At 42.8% G+C, this 21,573-nt stretch overlaps 1 protein-coding gene and 1 pseudogene across 1 annotated transcript in view; one reads left to right on the top strand and one right to left on the bottom strand.

The window, feature by feature from the left end:
* Positions 1–21,573, bottom strand: part of PLEKHG1 (pleckstrin homology and RhoGEF domain containing G1) — a 184,961-nt gene that overhangs the window by 79,479 nt on the left and 83,909 nt on the right. The gene's annotated exons all lie outside the window — the stretch shown is intronic.
* Positions 15,299–16,679, top strand: LOC146359652 (striatin-3 pseudogene; annotated as a pseudogene).

Below are 21,573 nucleotides of genomic sequence, written 5' to 3'. Positions count from 1 at the left end.
GGATCCCTGGTCTGATACAGCATGACTCTTCTTATGTTCCCACTGATTCTGAATTGAGCTGGGGGAAATGCACCCATCACTACAAGTATCACTATACCCATCACTCCTTGTTTCACAAATACCTAGAGGAAACAAACTAACCCCTTCCCTAAATCCTCTCCTCTACACTTTCTGGAGAAATCAGGGGTAGGGGGGAAGAATTTGTGGCAACCACAAGTCATGTCTGGCTACCAAACTTGTGGACTCTTAATCCAAGAACTGGGCTTTCTGACTTGAGGCCTTTGTCACCAGCCTAATTACTTTTTGTATAGCTTTTCAAACCACTCAGGTCAACTCCATTCTCCCCTCCAGAACATTTTTCCCCTCAAACATCGGGAACATGTTATTGTTGACATGTTATTAGTGTGTGCACATACAGAGAGAATTATCTTCCAAGCAGACTGCGCTTGGATGAAGGACAAGTACATGGAAAGGAGGATACCTTGGAAGAAAGGTATATAATCATAAAAATTCTGGCCATCTCGCTGGGAGAAAGCTTCAGGAATTTTTTGTGTGCGAAGCCTTAGGTTATTCCTTCCCTTGCTAGGTTTAGCCACTCTCTGCTATGAAATATGCTGATATCATCAATTACACGGGCAGAGGATATGCTCAGAAAACTTGATTTCCTCAGGTCATTCGGAAGAATGTAACATCTATTCATTCTTAGCAGGTGAAGACGAGTACTATGGAGTACAAAACCTACAAAGCCTTCAATGGCCTGACTTACTTATTAATTCTGGGCTTTTACTTTTAAGTTCGAAGCCTTGGGAAAATATTGACCACAGATAGATTGCCACCAGTTTAAACATTGAAATGGTTCTCAACATCTATTTTTTTCCATCAATAAAGGTAATGCCACAGTAGACATAAAGTAACAGCTCATTAATTCATAAATCACCCTTTTGAAATGCAAAATTGGATTTTGAGAGACAGAATTATCTTGAGTGATCACTCTTTTATTGCACTGTAGCCCAGTTAGAAACCTTGACATTTCATGGTGCTTGGTAAATTAATTAAGTTCTGCAACAAAGTTAATTTAAAAACAGAAGGAATATCTTTACAATGAAATGTCTCACTTGAACTACTCTCTCCAATGGTGAGTTGTGGTTTGTAACCATCACCCTAACTATAGCTAATAAGTGGAAGCAAGCTGCAGGATCCTTCCCTTCCATCCCATGACCCTCACCTTTTAACTGTGGTACGTGCTATGCCCGACCATTGTTAACCATGTTTAAGAAGAGCAGTAAACTTTAGTTTGGAAACAAACTAGTTTCACGGGAGAACACAGATAAGACAACATGGCAACTTTTCCCTACTACACACAATTGTACTAATTCACCTAAACTATTACTGCACTCTTGAGAGCATTTACTTAGTAGCCAATTACATATATTTTATCACACAACTTCCTAAAAAGAAAACTTGAGATCACAACCATAGCCAATATAATATACTGCAGGGGCAGGAGAATGATATTCTTGCTGTTAAATCATGGACAGTAGACTCACTCACGAGTCACGACATCTCCTTCCATATCCTCCAGATAATCCACCACTTCTCTTGAGTAGAACAGAGCTTCATTCAAAAAACAGAACAAGAACAAACTTAAGGCAATGGTAGCACAAATTTCAATCAACAGAAAAAAATATCTCCACTTCCGACATTACTTTCTCATATTATCATTTGAAAATATGCATACAGAAGCGGTGAGAAAAACTGCTGGTTTAATGTGGTATGCCCCAGCTACAGATTAGATATATAAACAACAGAGAACATTCTGGTTCCTTTGCCGCACAAACCCATGTCAAGTTTTGGGCAGATTCCTTATATATTTCTCAGAATCCAAGTAAGGAAAAGCTAACAATGAAAGCATCTTCTTTATACGTCTTTCCGCACAATCCGAAAATGTCAGAGAAATAGGGCTGTAAACACTCAAAAAACCAAGGAACACCTATAAAATCTGTAGTATATAAAATTGTCCAGTGCAGAGAGTGACCATGGATTTATGACAAAAGATAAAATATACAGCTTGATTATGTGTAAATAATTTTAGGAGAAATAGCAATTTTGAAACATGGTTTTCCTGTGCTTTCATGAACGCATTTCAAGTGGCACAGTGCCTCCTTGCATTCTGCCCAGCTCCTTTCCCACCCCATGGGTGGCTACGAGAAAGCCTTTGACACAAACATTTCTAACACAAATGAATAGCAGCAAAAACATTGGCCACACAGAAAGGTCAAGCTGCTCTCATTTCTTGTGCACAGCAGGGCCGCGGCATGATAACCATCAGAATTTTTCCGGCAGATACAAAACCCACACACTTTTTTGTTTTAGATTGTTGATCCTTAGACACACACACACACACACACACAGAGCCATACTTGAAAAGTATGTAAATATTAGGAACTTATAGGTTATTTATCTATTATCATGAGCTATGCTCAAATTCACAAAACACACAATGCTCCTTTTTTGTTATTTGTTACCTGAGGCAACGTAGCACTTATCCTGTCAATAGCAAGCCAGTATGCTCGTAAATGGCCTCAGTCATGAAACCAGGGAAACAATGCATTTGAGATTTACCTCTAAACAAGCATATAGTAACTTCTATTTATTCATTTATTACACTTCTATACTGCCCGGCAGCCAAAGCTCGGTGGGTGGTTCACAACTATTTAAGAATGAGTCACTAATGTATAAAATAAGGCACCAAGACTAAACCCTGACTTGTGGTCATGTTCTCAGAACCATTTCCTCTAATCCCAAACAAATTGGAACTGGCTGGGCATATCACTGAGGGGCCTAGCAGTGGCATGGAAATACCTCTTGTGACAAGGAAGTAAGAAAGGGAAGTTGTGGTGCTACATGTTGTGACCATGGCAGACCAAGTCATCACACAAGGACCATTTTCAGCAGTCTCCACATGAGGTCTGCAATGTGTAGTCTAGTTCTAATACTTTCAGTTACTACCCAGCCTTCTACCATGCAATATGAAGCCACAAATATTCCTGCTTTTTTAAAAAGCATATGATCTGAATGAATGCAAAATATAGTGGTTTAGTCTGGGTTCCATAATCTTAACTTTCCTTATAGGTCAAGTGGTGGGGACAGGGTGTGCGTCCCTTGTAGGATCAGAGGGAGACATAAAAATCTCTTATATTTTCTGAAGATGTCAGGTATGTTTAATTTTTCAGTCTTTACAATTAAAGCCTTAAAAAGGAAGACTGCAGGATGTCCACAGAAAATAGCCGAAAGTATCATTATCAGGACATATTGACAGAATATGGTTCCTCCTGGAAGGCCAACTGATGGCCATAGGTCTGGTGTTAATAGCACAATGTTATATTAGGGCATTAGGATCAACAGTGTAAAATGCTCAGTAAAATCAACAGAGAAACCAAGAGTTCCAGTCACAGAAAGAGTAAAAAACCAAAAAACTAGATGAAAGCTCTGAAGTAACTGGGGGGGGGGGGGGATAATGACACAGTAAATCATTTAGCTGGGGCACATTGCAATAATCATACAAATACTTGTGGAGATGGCCCACGTGTGGTGATTTAGCATGGCACAACATGCCGTGCTGGACATCACTTCATTTTGGCACGGGCAATTCCTACACTGGAATCACTTTCCTTCCAGAAGTAGTAATGCTAATTTTGGTTGTGTCTTTTAAGAATGAGAGAATTGCCACTTCCCTACCTTTCAAGAAAGATGCAAGTTTAAAGCCAGTCTCTCTCTCTCTCTCTCTCTCTCTCTCTCTGATAGCTCTAATATGTATGAGTATGTCTGTGCGAACTTTTCATTGCTGAACAATGTAGCACATTCACTACATTCATCTAATGAACCCACAGAGCATAGTGAATAACTGGGAGGCCCCTATACTGGTATTATTTCAGTGACCATACCCTCTTATAATGGCTATTAGCTGGCATGCTCAGTGGAAAAACACGGTTTCCCTGGAAATCTTGACTACACATGTTAAATAGCTGTTTTACACACACACACACACACACACACACACACTTAAAAGAAGGAATGCCCAAGCTTGATCTGTTCCAATGTATCTATGCAAATTTTATGTTGTAAAATTCCATCTTTGCAGCCAGATGAATACAAAGTATCTGGGCCAGAACTGAAAGAGCTATTTAACATGTATCCATGTTATATTTGCCCACTGAGATGTGATACTTTTTTCTTTCTTTAAGCAGAATGCCTCCCCCACCCATGTCGATCTTGGGCCGTACAACAAACTGCTCTTTAAAGTACCCTGAATTTCAGAAGCATTTTGCCATCCAAATCTAAGGCCCACTGCTTACACAGTCCTTTGAATCTCAGACATGTTAAAAAAATAGGCAGAGTTCAGTATTTTTGTACTAACAAGATACATTCTCTCTCCATCCCTCCCCTCCCCCGTCTCTCTCTCTCTCTCTCTCTCTCACACACACACACACACACACACAGTGACCAGAAAGAATACGTGTACTAAGCATGTGATCATTCATGGAACAAACCTTGACTTTGCCTTTTTCCAGCAGCACTTCACAAAGAATGAAGCTAATGTCCAGGTTTGTTTTGGGTTTTTTTAACAGGTTGCCTCTTTGGCAAGCCAAGCTTCAACAACATATGCAGTGCAACTATAACACAATTGATCAAATTCAATAATGATCTGTAACTATATATTTATTTGTTAGATTAGTCACTTTATAAAATATAATTCTCTAAGTGATGGACAAATCCAAGTATAAAACAAAAGTAAAATAACAAAAACAACAATAAAAATTCAGCTGAAAAGGATAAAACAAATGCCTGCACCAAAAATAAATAAATACAGGTAAAAACCAACCAATATCTATGGAGTCTACAATCAACGGAGACTGATAATAAAATGATAACATGTTGTGAAAAAGGCCTGGGAGAAAAACATGTCATAGCCAGCACCAAAAAGACATTATAGCGCATGCCAGGTAAGCCTCACTCAGTAGTTTTCCACAAGTTGGGGGCCACTGCCAAAAAGGCCCTCTTCCTCTGGACTTCAAATTGAGGGGGCACTTGGAGAAGACCTGGTGATGTTAGGTCACGAGTAATAACAACCAATAACAATAAAAGAAAATAAGAAAGAAAGAGTTGGAATGAATGTCAACTGCTCTAGTAACCTTGGGTCTAGCAGAGAAGTACTTCGTCTGGAAGCAAAAATGCTATCCTATTATGTTTGCAAGACTGTGGAAAGCTCTAGACAAAAGGATTACAGATCAATCCATAATGCCAGAGCCTTTGGCTTCGGTCAGAATTTATTAGCAGCACAAGCTGTCATGGAATGCTACTCCATATGCTTCTTGTTAGTTTCATTCATGAAGGCTGCCTTCTAAAAAATGATAATTTCTGAGTAATTCTTTCCATCTATATAACCCAACTAAAATTCAAATGTTCCTTCAATCTTACTGGCAAAGGACACTAACCCTAATGGGACACTGAAAACATAAGTAGTCTTGTAATAGCAAACTTGAGAAAGGTCTCCTATAGATCACCAGCGCTCACATTATTATTATAGGTCTAGACCTTGCCAATGCAAATGCTTTCCTACAGTCCTTAAATGGAGAAAATTGTAAACATCTGCATTTCCATTTCCAAAGGTTTGCAGCCATAACAAAGGGGCCATTAGCAGCTCATTTTATAGGGTGCACAGTTTGCCAAATTCCAATACTGGGGACAAAACACAGCAAAAAATAATCAATGGACAATTATTTTTACTGTAGCCATTTTGCTCTCAAGATGGTAAACAGAAGAGAGTGTGAAAAGAATTCATCCCTGCCTGTCCCCTACAGAAATGCAGTAAGCAGTTCACAGGCACCCCATAGAGGAAGGAAGAGATGAGGTGGCAAGCTAGTCACTGGGGCACTGCTGGAGGGCTGCACATCAGACAGCAGCACTTTCTGGCTCTTTGCAGAGTTCCTCAGCTGGAGGAAGAAAAATAGGCAGGAGGTAAGAAAAACATATATTTATTTACTTATTTCAGAGAATTTCTGTACTGCTTTTCATTTTTGAGAATAAAATCCCAAAGCAGTCTACAGGATAAATCATGATAAAATGCCCCAAATGTTAGATGAAGGGAAATTAATATTTTGAGGTAAATTAATTGACGGTGGGTGGGATTTGAATGTTTTGAAGTAAGCTGACTGAAGTGGAATTACTTAGGTATTTGAGGACCTCAGACCTCACCTCTGCCTTGTACTTAGTTTGTGACCTTCGGCAAGTCACTTGCCTTACATCCTCACCAGCTTGCCTTCTATAATATGGATACTGCAGCGGCAACTATGAGATCAAAAGGAGTGATTTGAAGCTCATCTCCCACGTTGGCCTTGTAGTCAGTTTGTAGTCCTGGTTTTAGACAGAACAGCCCCACAGTTAAACACAGTGATATCATCCTGAAAGTATTATACATTGTTTTCAATTAAAAATAACTGAATCATTATGAGATCGTTGCATAAAAAAAGAAAGTTTGCATCAAAGACCAAAGAGATGCTGTTCCTTTGGAAGAAACTTGCAAGATGTTCGTACCTGAAGTCTGAAATACTGATTTCTGGGTAGCTATCAGGCTTCCCTTCTAAACTCTGGCCATGCAGAACGCTTTTATAGACATTCATATATTTTCTTCGATGCTCAACCTTCAGAAGTAAAAAAATAAAACCTACAGTATTTTCTAACTTCTTTTATTCTGTGAGCAATAGGACATGATTTTCATATATTTTCAGTCCAATCCATGCATGCATCCTTGGAATTAAGTCCTACTGAGCTAAATGGGGCTTACTCTCAAGAAAGTACTCATAGGATTGAAGCCTTTGCAAGATAATGAGAAGCTAGACCATGAAAAGTCATTAAAACTAAAGTTCACAAAATAGAATTACATTCCATTTTTGAGTAAAATACTTTCAACTTGCTTAAGACAATTGTATTATACAGAATTAAAGAATGATATACATATAAAGATGTATAAAAAGGAAAAAATAGACAGAAGAGCATCAACAAGAATCAAGGGAAGTACAAGAAAAGAACTGCTTACCCTGCAGATGCTTCCTCTGCAACAAACAAGCTCATTTTTCACAGGACTGGATGGATAAGCCTCCCCACACTCCATTAAATCAATTGTTCATTCTACAAATGGTAATTGGCTTAAAGCTGCTCTTGGGCATTTTACATACATAGATGCGGCTGCCTCCTAGAAATACATCTGCAAAGTGAGGTAAAAACATTCAAATACCGAAGAGTGCACCCACGGGATTGCTAATGCATTCCCCCAAAGAACCCATGTAATGTAAATGGCTATTCACTCAAAGGTGTTCAACACAAGATTAACAAGTGGCTAAGAGCCACCCTCTGGTTGGGATTTTAAAGCTGCAGTTTTTGATACCACCGCTGGCAAGCAGCCATCACTGCAGGCCTCAAAACTAGTGGAAAGCTTAAAAGAGAAATAAAGCCTGCCGGGAAAATTCTTTTTAAGCCTGCAGCTCTGCAGCACTCTTCATTCTTTTCAGTGATGAAGGGCAAGAACACTCATACCATTGCAGCCTCTCAATTCAAACTCTAAATAGGTAAAGACGACACCTCTTCAGAACCATTTAGCCCTGCTGTAATACAGTAAATAGAACTGCACATATTTTTTTTACAAGCATTCTGTCAAGGTTTTTTCCAGATATGACTACAGTAAAAAGACAAAAACAAAAACTGAAATATCAGGTGAAGTCACAGCCCCAAAATTACACTTTTGCCAGTAGCAACACAGATAAAGTGAGGGAAGAGAGAAGTATGAAGCTGAGGAAATGAGTTTTCCTCAGGATTTGAAAGGAGAAGAGGGAACTAGCCTGATGGAGAAGAGGGAACAATCAAGCTTCTGATACACTGAGAAGCCCTACAGAAATCATTAAGGTATCAGATAATGAATATTAATTTGTTCCACTGGAGAATAGGGACCTTCCAAGGCCACGAATTCTCACATATGGCAAAGTAGAAATTTGGGGAACAGGAACTGTTTCAAAAAGATTGATACATCTATATATTTGCCCTTGATCACTGTTCCTTCAAAGTGGTGGTTGTAGTGTTTTTAAATCTGAGATTACCAGAGCTAATAAACACGGGAAAAGATCTGACACCATCTTTCTTGTATAATCCCACTGTAGCTGTATTGGTGTTTGGCTTTTATGGATTGATCCATTCCACCTATCTTATGAACCTATAAAAATTAAAATGACAGTGCCTGCAACCACAGCTTTGTGTAGGAGAAAAACCCGAGAAGGTGCTTAATCAAATTTTGTTTTATATGCACATATGGGTTTTAAACACGATTCTATTTTTCTTTTTAACCAATGATACTTTCACATGTGCCTATTAAAGCAGCAAAATAAGGTGCAGGATAAAGGTGGGCAGAAACAGAAGTGCCAGGGAAAAACGGGAAGTGTTGTATATTATATGCTTGAAATGAAACTGTATGTCTATGGATGCTCATTCTGGGGAAAATATGATTCTACACCAGGGATGGACTTGTAATCCCATAGAGGTTTTGGCCTACAATTCCCATCATCCCTAGCCAGCATAGCTCAATGGTGAGGAATACTGGGAGTTGTAGGCCAAAATATCTGGAGGGACACAAGATGCCCACCCCTGCTCTACATTGCTAAAAAATAAAACACAATGTTTATTAGAACTGAAATGACAAGATATTGCTGTCCACCTCCTGGGAGTTAATCTTAAATCATCATCTTAACTTTCGAGAAATGCCACCAAATTTCACCAGGCTCAGGCTTCAGGTGATCAGTAATACTTACCTTAAAGGAAAAGCAAGCATTAGAAGCCTCCAAGTTCTTCTCTGTCTTCAATTAAAATCTGACCTGGAAAAGACTTCCTGGGCTTACTCCGATTTGAAGGGCTGCACCCATGAAAACTGCTCCTAGACAGCAAATCAACTTTTGCTGCCCAGCAGCAGATGTTCTCCATTCATTTCACAGGGGCTGCTTTCAATGGAACTGTGTCCATTGGAACTGTGGGAATGACCCTCTCCGTAGGTCCAAGCTATAGAGGAAGTCTGGGAGTCCCCCTCACCAATGGAAGAGAGAAGAGTTATCAAGATAAGCAAAAATCTCTACCTTGGTGGCATAAGTACAGAAGTGGGACCTCTTTTTGAACTTCCAATGTAATGTATACGGGGGTATATATGTGAATGAAAATATGTGAGCTCTACATTTGGAGCACATGCATCTCACCATGGCTGGGGAGGTACACAAACTAGGGATGGGGGAATTCCGCCACGGACCCCAATGAGACTGGATTCCAAGAATCCTGCCCCATTGGGGCCTGTGGCGGAATAGAGCACTCACCTCTGCCTCCCCCTGGGAATCCGTGGAGGTCGGCTCCCTTGTAGTGTTGATCCTGCGGAGCCGGCCACCGGCTCCGCTTTGCTGGCAATACGGCCGGCCACCAATGCCGAGCTGTATCGCTGGGGTAAAGTGAGTCTCTGGATGCAAATGGCGTAGTGGGCGCCATTTGCGGCCGTAAAGCTGGTAGATTAGCCTAAATGCAGCCATTTATGGCTGCATTTACGCTAATCTACCAGCTTTACGGCCGCAAATGGCGCCCACTACGCCATTTGCATCCCTGTCTTTCCCCATGATAGGCTACACAAATATTTGCATAGCCTATCACGTGAATAGGGCCGCAAATGGCACCCACTACCCTATTTGCATCCGGAGACTCACTTACCCTACCCCAGCGATATGGCACGGCAATGGCGGCCGGCCGTATCGCCAGTGAAGCAGAGCCGGCAGCCAGATCTGCAGAATTGCCGCAGAGTGGAGACAGCCCAGACGGATTCCAGGGGGAGGGACGGATTGCCTCCCCACCACCACGGACCCCCCCGCTAGACCTGGAGGTAAGGGATTCATACATCCCTAACACAAACTCTTCCTTCACACTGGAAGCATGGAGGAGAAAAAACACCTGCCCTGTCTTCCCTTCTGCTTCTGAGTAAAGAACACCACTGCCCCCAGGCAAAAGGAACACTCACAAACACTTATTAATCCTAGTTCTCCCCTCATTATCAACCACATTAATGGCTGTCAGGCCCGGCTTTCTGATACTCTCTGGCAAATCAACACAGATCACAGATAACAATGAAGCTCTTTATTGCAATAGATCACGTTACACAGGTGTGGTTTCCAGAGTTTTGTGGCGGAGCTTACACCATTCATAATTCCCAATAAAGCAAATTGCTTAGGCAGAGGCTATCGGCACATTGCTTTGTTCAAGAGGCAGTCCCAAGGCTAGAATTCATAAAGAGTCAGAGTCCCAGCAATATATTGCAAGTCAGAGTCAATGATACGAGATTCAAGGCTGACAAGAGTTCAAGATTCACAGTAAGTCGACTTGACTTCTGGTTGGAACCAATGTCACCCTCACAGCATCCCGTGGAGTCTCTGTGGGACACTATCTCAGACAGCTTTTTAAAAGGTTGAAAAACCTTTTCATCTCCCCCCTGGAATTAAAAGGGGGGGCAAGGCTGCATCTGGATAACATCTTGGAGAAAAGTACTCCCCACGAGGCAGTGGGGGGGCTGGATTCCAGAATTATCTTCCCAGAGCTTAACCATCGCAAAAGCTGTGCTGAAACTCCTATTTAATAGGAAAAAACAGGGCTGGTGTGTTCCATTGTAATATATGGATTAAGAAATATCAACAACACCTGAGGGATGGTTTAAGAATATCAACAATATTTGAGAATATCTGAGGACCTGCAAGATTTGTTTGAAGAGAAACATGGCTACACCAAGAAGGAAGGGGATTGCATCGCCGCCCACTCCTCCCATACCTCCTTTGTCAAAAGCTCCGAGAACAGAAGATATAGGGGAATTATTTACTTTGATAAAAACTTTATCTTTGCAATTTGCAGAGCAAGCCAAGAGGTTGGATTTAATCCAAAATTCCATCACCGCCCTGCAAGGAGCTGTGGATTTAATTAACGCTTCCTTGCAAAAAATGGGAGATGAAAGTTAACGAGCTACAAGATAGGCTCACAACAAATGAAATTATGACACAAGCTCTTTTCAAAAATATCTCTGCCAGAATTTCCCAACTAGAGGCCTTCACGTGCAGATCCAATGTATGTATTATTGGGATTAAAAATCTGCCTACTGATGTAAATTTGCCTACCTTTGTGGACAGGCTTTTTTTGCATGAGATACTCCCTGTGCCATCTGATTATTTACTTGATATTGAGCAGGCATTTCGTGTGCCAAATGCTAAAGGGACTGACCATACGATTATAGTCCAATTTGCAAGAGTCTCCACAAAGAATTATATCCTGCGTTTGGCAAGAGAGGGTGGAAGTCTTTTTTGGAAACAAGATAAAGTTATGTTGTTTCCAGATTACATCAAAGAGGTGGCGAATAAAAGAAGGCAATTCATCAAGGCGAAGAATATGGCAAAACAAATGAACATACAATATTACTTAAAATATCCTGCTACATTTTGCATTGTTTCTGAAGGTCAGATGAAGAAGTTCCTAAACCATGAAATGGCGGACGCATGGCTGAACGTAAAAATGCTTGAGATTTCTGTTTCAGCCCCATGAACTGGAATTTTTAAATAAGCTTTGTTAACTGTTTATGTTTAGTCTACATGATTCAGGCTAGGCCAGGAGATATCTGATTATACATATATTTGTTTACTTTTTTTCATTTTTCTTCTCTTTTTTATTTTTCTTTAAATTCTCTTTTTCCAAAATAGATATGATATGCTGTATTTAAATATATTGTTTGAGGGTGTATTGTGCACACCCATTTATATATCTAGTATAAAATATATCACTGATTGTTGTAAGGTTGCTTTCAAGCTATATTATTTTATTTATTTATTTATTTATTAAATTTATTAATCGCCCATCTGGCTGGTCACCCAGCCACTCTGGGCGATGTACAAGCATATAATAAAACAGTTTAAAACAATAAAATTCTACAATAAAAACATTTTCTAAAATACCCTAACCCACCCCAAATGCCTGTCTGAACAACCATGTTTTTAATGCACGGCGGAAGCTCATTAAAGAGGAGGCATGGCGGAGTTTCCTAGGGAGGGAGTTCCACAGAAAAGGCCCTCTCCCTTATCCCCACCAATCTAGCTGTCCTGGCTGATGGGACAGAGAGAAGGCCATCCGAGGCTGATCTTGTTAAGCGGCCTGTCTAGTGTTGCTGGAGGCGCTCCTTGAGGTAGGCTGGGCCAGAGTCATATAGGGTTTTAAAGGTCAAAACCAACACCTTGAATTTGGCCCAGAAAACAACTGGTAGCCAGTGCAACTCCTTCAGCACTGGAGTGATGTGATCTCGCCGGCGGCTGCCTTTAATCAGGCGAGCTGCCGCGTTCTGTACCAGCTAGCTGCAGCTTCCGAACCGTCTTCAAGGGTAACCCCACATAGAGCGCATTACAGTAGTCTAAATGAGAGGAGACCAGGGCATGTACTACCGATGGGAGCAGATGGTCGGGAAGGTAGGGGCGCAGCCGCCGTATCAGATGGAGTTGATACAGCGCTGTCTGGCTCACAGCTGACACCTGAGCCTCCATGGACAGCTGGGAGTCTAAAATGACCCCCAGACTACGGACCTGGTCTTTCAAGGGTAGCTGTACCCCATTCAACACCAGGTCAATATCCCCCAGCCTCCTTTTGTCTCCCACCAAAAATACCTCCGTCTTGTCGGGGTTCAGCTTCAGCTTATTCCTCCCCATCCAGCCACTCACCGTCTCCAGACATTTGGACAGGGATTCTACGGCCAACCTTGGTGAAGATTTGAATGAGAGGTAGACCTGCGTATCAGCTGCATATTGATGACACCGCACCCCAAACCTCCTGATGATAGCCCCCAGCGGCTTCACATAGATGTTAAATAGCATTGGGAGAGGATGGAACCCTGTGGCACCCCACAAGTGAGCGTCCACTGGTCTGAAACGTCCTTTCCCAGTGCTACCCCCTGGTACCTGCCAGAGAGGAAGGACCGGAACCACCGCAATATGGTGTCTCCAATGCCCAACCCCTCCAGGTGGTCCAGGAGGATACCATGGTCAACAGTATTAAAAGCCGCTGAGAGGTCGAGGAGAACAAGGAAGGCGCATTCACCCCTATCCAGAGCCCTCCTCATATCATCCACCAAGGCGACCAAGGCTGTTTCTGTCCCATGCCCAAGCCTGAAGCCCGACTGAAATGGGTCTAGATAATCGGTTTCTTCCAAGTGTACCTTCAACTGCATTGCCACCACCCGCTCAATCACTTTGCCCAAAAATGGCAGATTCGAGACGGGGCGAAAGTTGTTCAGAACTTGGGGATCCAAGGAGGGCTTCTTGAAGAGCAGTCTTATCACTGCCTCCTTGAGGGCTGATGGCATCACTCCCTCCTCAAGGGAGGCGTTCACCACCGCCCTGATCCCCTCACCCAGTCTCTCTCTGCAGCCCATAATGAGCCAAGATGGGCAAGGATCAAGTAAGCAGGTGGTCGGCCTTACAGATGAAAGCTCCTTGTCCACGTCATCAGAAGGAAGAAGCTGGAACCGATCCCACAAAACCGGTTTGCCACAGGCTGCCTCTTGCTCACTAACTGTATCCACAACGCACGGAGTAACACTCCTAATCCGATCAATTTTATCTGCAAAGTGCCTTGCCAAGGCCTCACAGGAGGCCTTAGAATGCTCCAGTGGTTCTGGAGCCACTGGACCGACCAGGCTCCGGACCACTTGGAACAGCCTCCTGGGATAGCACTCTGCAGACGCGATACAGGCAGCATAATATTCCTTTTTTGCTGCCTTCACCGCCACGTGATAGGATGAAGATACAGCTCTAGCCCGTGTCTGATTGTCTTTGGAGCGAGACTTTGGCCACCAGCGCTCTAGGCGTCTCACCTCCTGTTTCAGAGCTCGTAACTGCAGACTGAACCATGGTGCAGTCCAAGCCCTGTTCAAGGGGAGAGGGCGTTTCGGAGCCACCCGATCTAATGCTCCAGTGATTGCGGCATTCCACCCACCCACCAGGGTCTCAACCGAGTGGCCGTTGGCGTACTCCAGAGAATCCCCAAGTGCGTTCAGGAATCCATTCGGATCCATAAGATGCCTGGGGCGGACCATTTTAATGGGTCCTCCACCCCTGCGGAGGGGTTGTGGAACCGAGAAGTCCAACGTCACCAGATAGTGATCTGACCATGACAAGGGGGTGGTGGATATACCTCCGACTTCCAGATCATTCCCCACTTCTCCAGAAACAAACACAAGGTCTAGGGCATGACCGGCTACATGGGTGGGCCCAGTTAGAATATGCAGCTCCCAGGAAGCCATGGTCTCCATGAAGTCCCGAGGTGCTCCTGTGAGGATGGCCTCTGAATGTACGTTGAAGTTCCCCAACACCAGTAAGTTAGGGGACTGTACACGCTCATCAGAGACCACCTCAAGCACCTCGGCCAGAGAGTCAATCATGTAGCGGGGTGGACGGTACACCAGCAGAATCTCCAGACTGCCCTTCGGGCCCAACCTCCAGTACATGCACTCAGCAACCTTGGTCTCCCAGAGAGGGGGTCTAGTGGAGACCAAGGATATATTATAATTTCATCTTTTTAAATTATCATCATCATCATCATCATCACTATAAGATTACTCAGTAAGATTTTTGGTTGGTTGAATTGTTAAGCTTTATTATTACTATTATATTTTAGCTTAAGGGCAATATATGGTTACTGGGAATGAACTGTAGGCCTGCTTTCTTGTTATAAGATTGATGATATGCTTTTGAAATGTAAGGTTGATTATTAAATTGTAATATTGCTAGTGATATATAGTTTTTAAAAAAGAATGGCATCTGAAGCCCATGGGTATTGAAGTTTAAATTTAACCCTTTAAAAGAGGAGAGGGAAGAAAAGAGAGGAAAAATAAAAATTTCTTTTTTCTTTTCCTTTTTTTTCCTCTTTCCTTTCCTTTCCTTTTCCTTTCTTTTTCTTTTTGTTATTGTTGTGTCCTCATAAGAATACCGCATTGTTGGGAAACTGTAGTTATTGATCAGGTTATTGACCGGGCAATGATGGAGCTGAGACTGTAATGGTGGCCGGTGGCGGCGGCGGTGGCAGCTGGGCTTCGGTGCTGCTCTGACATCGGGCTACTCCTCCGCGCGGCCTTGGCCCTCCTCCCTGGGCCGGGCCTCCCCAAAGCTAGTGCCGCTCAGGGCTCGGCAGCACACACAAGGCGGGAAGAGCGGGAGGACTCCCCACAGACAATGGACAAACATCCCGGCACCGGCGGGGGGATCATGGCGGGGTCCACCCCGAGACCTCAACAGCAGCCGCTGCCGCCCACTGGAGGGAGCGTTAACTCTCAGCTGCTTGGCCAGGGCTGTGCGGAGCCTGGCGGTGGCGGGAGTCTGCTGCCGCCGCAGCAGCCACAAGGTCCGGCAGCTCAGGAAGCGATGGGCCCCGGCAGCAGCTCGGAGCTGTCCCGGCCTCAACACTACACCATCCCGGGGATCCTGCACTACATCCAACATGAGTGGGCCCGCTTCAAAATGGAGCGTGCTCATTGGGAGGTGGAAAGGGCCGAGCTCCAGGCTCGGATAGCATTTTTGCAAGGCGAGAGAAAGGGTCAAGAAAACTTGAAGAAAGATTTAGTAAGAAGAATAAAAATGTTAGAATATGCATTAAAACAAGAAAGGGCAAAATATCATAAACTAAAATATGGCACAGAACTGAACCAAGGTGACTTGAAAATGCCAACTTTTGAATCAGAAGAAACCAAAGATACAGAGGTTCCTACAGTACCTCATAATAGTCAGTTAACCTGGAAACAAGGCAGACAATTATTAAGACAGTACCTTCAAGAAGTAGGTTACACGGACACAATATTGGATGTACGGTCACAGAGGGTAAGGTCTTTACTTGGGCTTTCCAGTTCAGAACCAAATGGCTCAGTGGAGTCAAAAAACTTAGAATAGATTCTTAATGGAGGAGAATCTCCAGCATCAAAACAAAAGGGACAGGACATTAAAAGGAACCCTGGTGATGTTCTTGAAACATTTAATTTCTTGGAAAATGCAGATGACAGTGATGAAGAAGAAGAGAGTGACATGATAGAAGATATTGCAGAACGAAAAGAAAAACACCGGATAAATAAAAAACACAAAATTGGAAATGAAGGGCTAGCTGCTGACCTTACAGATGACCCAGATACAGAAGCAGCCTTGAAAGAATTTGATTTCTTAGTAACAGCAGAAGATGGAGAAGGAGCTGGAGAGGCACAGAGTTCAGGGGATGGGACAGAATGGGACAAAGATGACCTGTCCCCAACTGCTGAGGTTTGGGATGTAGACCAGGGACTAATAAGTAAACTGAAGGAACAGTACAAGAAGGAACGAAAGGGGAAGAAAGGGGTAAAGAGGGTCAACAGGACAAAACTGCACGACATGATAGCTGATCTGGGCGATGATGAGCTACCCCACATCCCATCAGGAGTCATTAATCAGTCTAGGTCACCCTCTTCTAGAATGACTGATCATGAAGGTGCAAGAGCAGAGGAAGCTGAGCCAATAACGTTTCCATCTGGAGGAGGCAAGTCATTTATTATGGGTTCAGACTGTAGCTAATGATGATGACTACAGTTACGATCTGCCAGCCAACAAAGATTAAAAAAAGAAGAAAAAAGAAGAAGTAAAAAAAAAAAAGGAAAAATTTCAAGACGAGGCTGGACAGCCATTTGTCAGGGATGCTCTGACTTGGATTCCTGCATTGAGCAGGGGGTTGGACTCGATGGCCTTGTAGGCCCCTTCCAACCCTACTATTCTATGATTCTAGGTTGTTGGTATTGTTTATTTCATTTATAAAGACAAAATAAATAAAAAGTATTTTTTTTAAAAAAGATTCACAGCAAGTCCAGGCAAGAAAGTATTCCGAACCATTAAGGCATTGTTCTCAGCAAAAGCTCTTCAGCTTGTGCTCCGTTTTAAATATAGGGGAGGGGCTGATGAAGCCCCCTGTTGATGATCTATCCTGACAGGGGAATTTGGCCCGTAAGCAAGCACTATGCCAAATAGAGTGTCTCTGTTCTGCCCTTCTCAGTTGACACCTCACCCTGGGCGACACTATTGAAGCCTCCTGAAGCCTTTCATTCATTTATTGTCTTCTTCTCATTACATTTAAGCTTAGCTTAAACTATGCTGCCCTGGGCTTCTTGTAGAAAAAAATCAGATATAAATGTAAGAAAGAAAGAAATAATAGCTAGTTGAAACAAACAAAGATCAAAGCATGCTTTATGATCCTGGCTTGTTCACTACCATTAAATCACCCACAGTTCCCTGAGTTTGGATGTAACGGGGAGCTGGGGTTAGTTTAAAAGCACAGTTTCAGTATCCTCATTCAAACTGTGACAGGAGGAGGAAGAGAGAGAAGAAGCACACCAGCTCTTTCATGCAATGCCATACCATGGTTTAGTGTTATATTCAAAGCATCTCAGATAGCCCTGATTCCACTCTCCCCACACACCCACACACCCAATTATATATTCTCCTGTGGAGAAAAGATACACATTGACCACATTGGAACGTATCAGTAACCTATGGTTTATTGTTACATGAGCAAATTTGGGGCTTATGTAATCCCTCATCACTGGAAAAAGATGAGAAGATTTTGCTTCGCTTCTCAATGAACCACGGTTTACACTCAAACCTTTCACTGTGGTTAATCTCAACTATGGCTTATTGAAACAAGCAAGCTTTCATAATACCAAGATTTGAAATTGACCTGTTTTAGTAAACCACAGTTAAAACAAACATTTTTTTCTAGGTTTGGACATAATGGCAAACAATAGTTAAAAACAGAAGCTACATTTCTTCAATAGTGACCTCACCATTGCTTCCTTTAAGCTAGCAGGGACCATCCCTTCATTCAAGGAGATATTATTCACATCCAAGTTCCAAATCTCCAGCCTAGCTCTGGCTGATTTCACAAGCCAGGATAGGCAAGACTCCAGAGAACACTTGGTGAGCTCCAATCCTCCAAGCCAGGAGTACACAACATTTTCTACTTCAAGGACCACACCTGGTGTTGGTGAGGGCCCTAAGGGCTGCATTCACACACACCACAAATGTGGTGGGGCTTTAACTTTGCCCCCATCCTGGTTATCCTGCAGCAGTTCCTCCTGGCAACCCTGACTGGTGGCATAGAAAAAGTGATGCCTCTTGCTTCTGGGTCACCAGGTAGAGGTGAAGTCTCCAGCCTCCTCCTCTCCCGGTGACCCCAACGGGCATCGCTGCCTCCATGCCACTAACGGCAGCACAGAAGCAGCAATACCAGTTACTTTTGGGTCACTGTGGGGAGGAGGAAGTCTCTTCCTCCTTCCAGCAATCCGACTGGTATCACTGCTTTGGCAACACAGATGGTGACATGGAAGCAGCAATCCTGGCTGCTGTGGAATGGGAGCAAGGAGGGGGTGTTAGCCTCCTTCCCCTCCTGGCAACCCCGACTGGCATTGCCACTTCTGCATTGCCATTAGCAGCACAGAAGCAGAAATGCTGATCAGCAGCAAGGGAAGGGGAATAATTTGCAGTAGTGTGGGGGAAACACAGGGGCCACACAATACTCATGCCTGGGAGTTGTACGCAGCCCGCAAGTTGCACAGCCCTGCTCCAAGCAGTTTGTCCATGTCCTCAGGCTGTACAAGCTGAAAGATATCCATGATAACATTTAACAGCTCTATTAAAATAATGGTGTCTAAATCGCCATGGATATGAGCGACTATTTCTGCAAAATGTCTAGCTAACTGATCACAGTGGATTTTTGAGGGCTCAAGTTCTTGTTTTCCAGGGCCCACCCAAGAACACTCGTCACCACCCGAGAAAGCTCAGCTAGGCAACATTGTATCTCTTTGCTGCCATTGCACTGGCCCAATCTCTTCACTGCCATCACCACCACAGAGTAAGATTCAAGATGTGTACTTCTTCCAAGTCTTTTGCTATTTGCACTCTAGTCACTAGCCCAATCACCAGTTTGAATTTGGCTTAATATCTGGCTTGTTCTGGTGCTGGTAACTATAGTTGCATGATTCAGACAAACTGGAAAATGATGGTTAATTCAAGATTTCCTGGTTTAATCATCCTATCCATGCTTACTTGGAGGTAAGTCCCACATGCGTTCAAAGGCCTTATTCCCTGGAAGTATCTTTAGGATTGCAACCTCTGGTAAGCCAAGACAGGGCTATCTGATCCCATACAAAAAAGCAAGATCGGGCATATTTTTTACACCTTGAAGGAATTTTTAGTGCCTCAGTCTTGGGGTGTGCTGTCTGCAGTATACTCATTGAAGTTTTGCAGTTAATCACCATTAATAGCTTAATCTAAATAAATTTCAACAGAAACAATTTCACCTAAACCAAGTGTACTCAGAGAATACTGTGTTTTGAAGACAGCTGTTTACGCTGTAAGTACTGGCCATACTTGTCTCAGAGCTCATAGTTATTTGCACCAAACAGAAAAACAGTAAAGCTACTGCTAAACTGTCAAGACATATGCTACTATTCCTACCACTACCACTGAAAATCAGCTATGTGGGGAAATAAGCAAGTGGCTTAAAGAGAAGCACCCTATCTTAACTTTGGTTGGGGGATTAGGCTGAAACTAAGACTGTATAAATTTATTTTTTACAGGAGAATTGGGTTCTCTTCTAGAACCAGGTTCACAAATCGAGTTTTAACCAAGGTTAGCAATAGTCACACAACACTGAACCTGGGAACAGAGGGCTGGGGTGCATATGGTCCTGTAGCATGGTTCCCATTATATCTGGATTGGGCCTTAGCAGAATACTAAGAATGCTAGGCAATAAGCCAGACTTTTTTCTTGTAATCACAAAATGAAAGTTCTGCTCTCCAATTAAATAAACTATCAGTGTTTAGACTAAGTATACTTGACAGGATTACTTTAAGTATAACCAAGAGAGAAGGAAGTGTTTTAATATTGCATGCATTAAACAAGGCTATTTTGTTGTGAAAGAAACCAGTGACGGCTTGAGATGAGAACCATGTGGGTATCAGAGCACAATCCAGCTCTGGACTGTTAAGCAGTCATATTTCTTCTTTCTGCAGTACTCAAATATACCCAGTAATGGCTTCAACTTGAACTTTGCCCAGCCTTAAATATAAAAAGCAAGCACATTGAACAGCTCTACTTGGTGCTATCTGGGTGGTATAGTAAGTAGATATGAGACTTGAAAATATAAACAAACTTCAAGGTGATGTTAGGAAGGAATTCCTTTACTAATCAAAAGGTATTGCATTGTTACATGGCACATTGTACAGAAAGATTCATGAAGAATCCAAGAGAGATTGTTATTTGATGAACCACACTGGACAATTATTGAAAATACCCTATAATCTCTCATGACAGCTCTCATTTGGTTCCATTAAGACTTGGGTTCTTTATTCTGAACTGGCAGAACTCTCTGCACTCATGTAGTGATTACCATAGCTAATCTAAAACTGGCCTTTAGTTACTTATGCACAATATGAACAAAACCTTCAGTATCCGAATAGTTGGACAACGTATATAAGAAAACCATTAAACCAATTTTCATACTTTGACTGTTGAATGTAATCTGTGTCTCAACTTGTAAATGCAAGATAATGGAACTAGAATAAAATGAAAGCAAATATGTTGTAAAAACCCCACCTGGTCATATCCAGACGCACAAACTAAAGGGATCCTTCCTTCTTTGTGGAGAGAACTGGAGACCCAGTAGAGGGGGCAGGATGTTTTTTGTCCTATTTCCTTGTTGCCCCTGGAGCCCAACACAGTCTCCTTTGCTATACCTGGGGGCAGAGGGGCACACCTTGTTCCACGGGATGAAGGAGAAAAGGAGAATTGGAGAAAATTGTTGCCCCACCCCTTCCTCCAACACAACTCCACAAAGTATAAACTACTCTGGATCCAACCCATTATTTCCTCAATGATTGTTACAGAAGACTTTCTTAATCCTTGATAGGACTTCAAAAAAGGATGCCTGGTCTTGATGACAGCATAGCTTCATCAGCATAAGCATAACATGCATCTCATTCCAATCCTCTCCGGAATCTTTTCAGTAATCCTAACTTCATAGTTCTATCACCAGCAAGAACTACCAATCAAAAGATGGAGGCTTATCCTAGGGTGTGTTTCCACCCTAGGCTTCACTTTGTTTGCAACTCTGTTGCGATGTTTCCCCAACTGCATCTTCTCCTCTTCCAGTTTCCACAGTGCTGAAGTCCCAGTTTATCATCCCCGTAACATGGAGCTCTGTGCTGTTTCCACTGAGCTCTAATCAAATTATTTTCTTGATGGCTGGGTGGAGTCCGAGTGGAGTCTGGGTTGGGTCTGATTACCTCATCGGTGTTCCCACCTCCTCGGCCATGTTTCCAGGACAATAGAAGAAAACGATAATGGAGGAGTACAGGCTTTTTAAAAAGGAATCGGCTTTGCTGTGAAGAGAGGCTTTCCCCCCTCTCCCCGCTTTCTC

Source organism: Heloderma suspectum, chromosome 1, assembly GCF_057233095.1.
Source record: "Heloderma suspectum isolate Gila_16-S chromosome 1, 16-S_ref, whole genome shotgun sequence".
Lineage (NCBI taxonomy): Eukaryota > Metazoa > Chordata > Lepidosauria > Squamata > Helodermatidae > Heloderma > Heloderma suspectum.
Note: the sequence above shows the minus strand (reverse complement) of the source record. Positions and strands in the feature narration are given on the sequence as shown.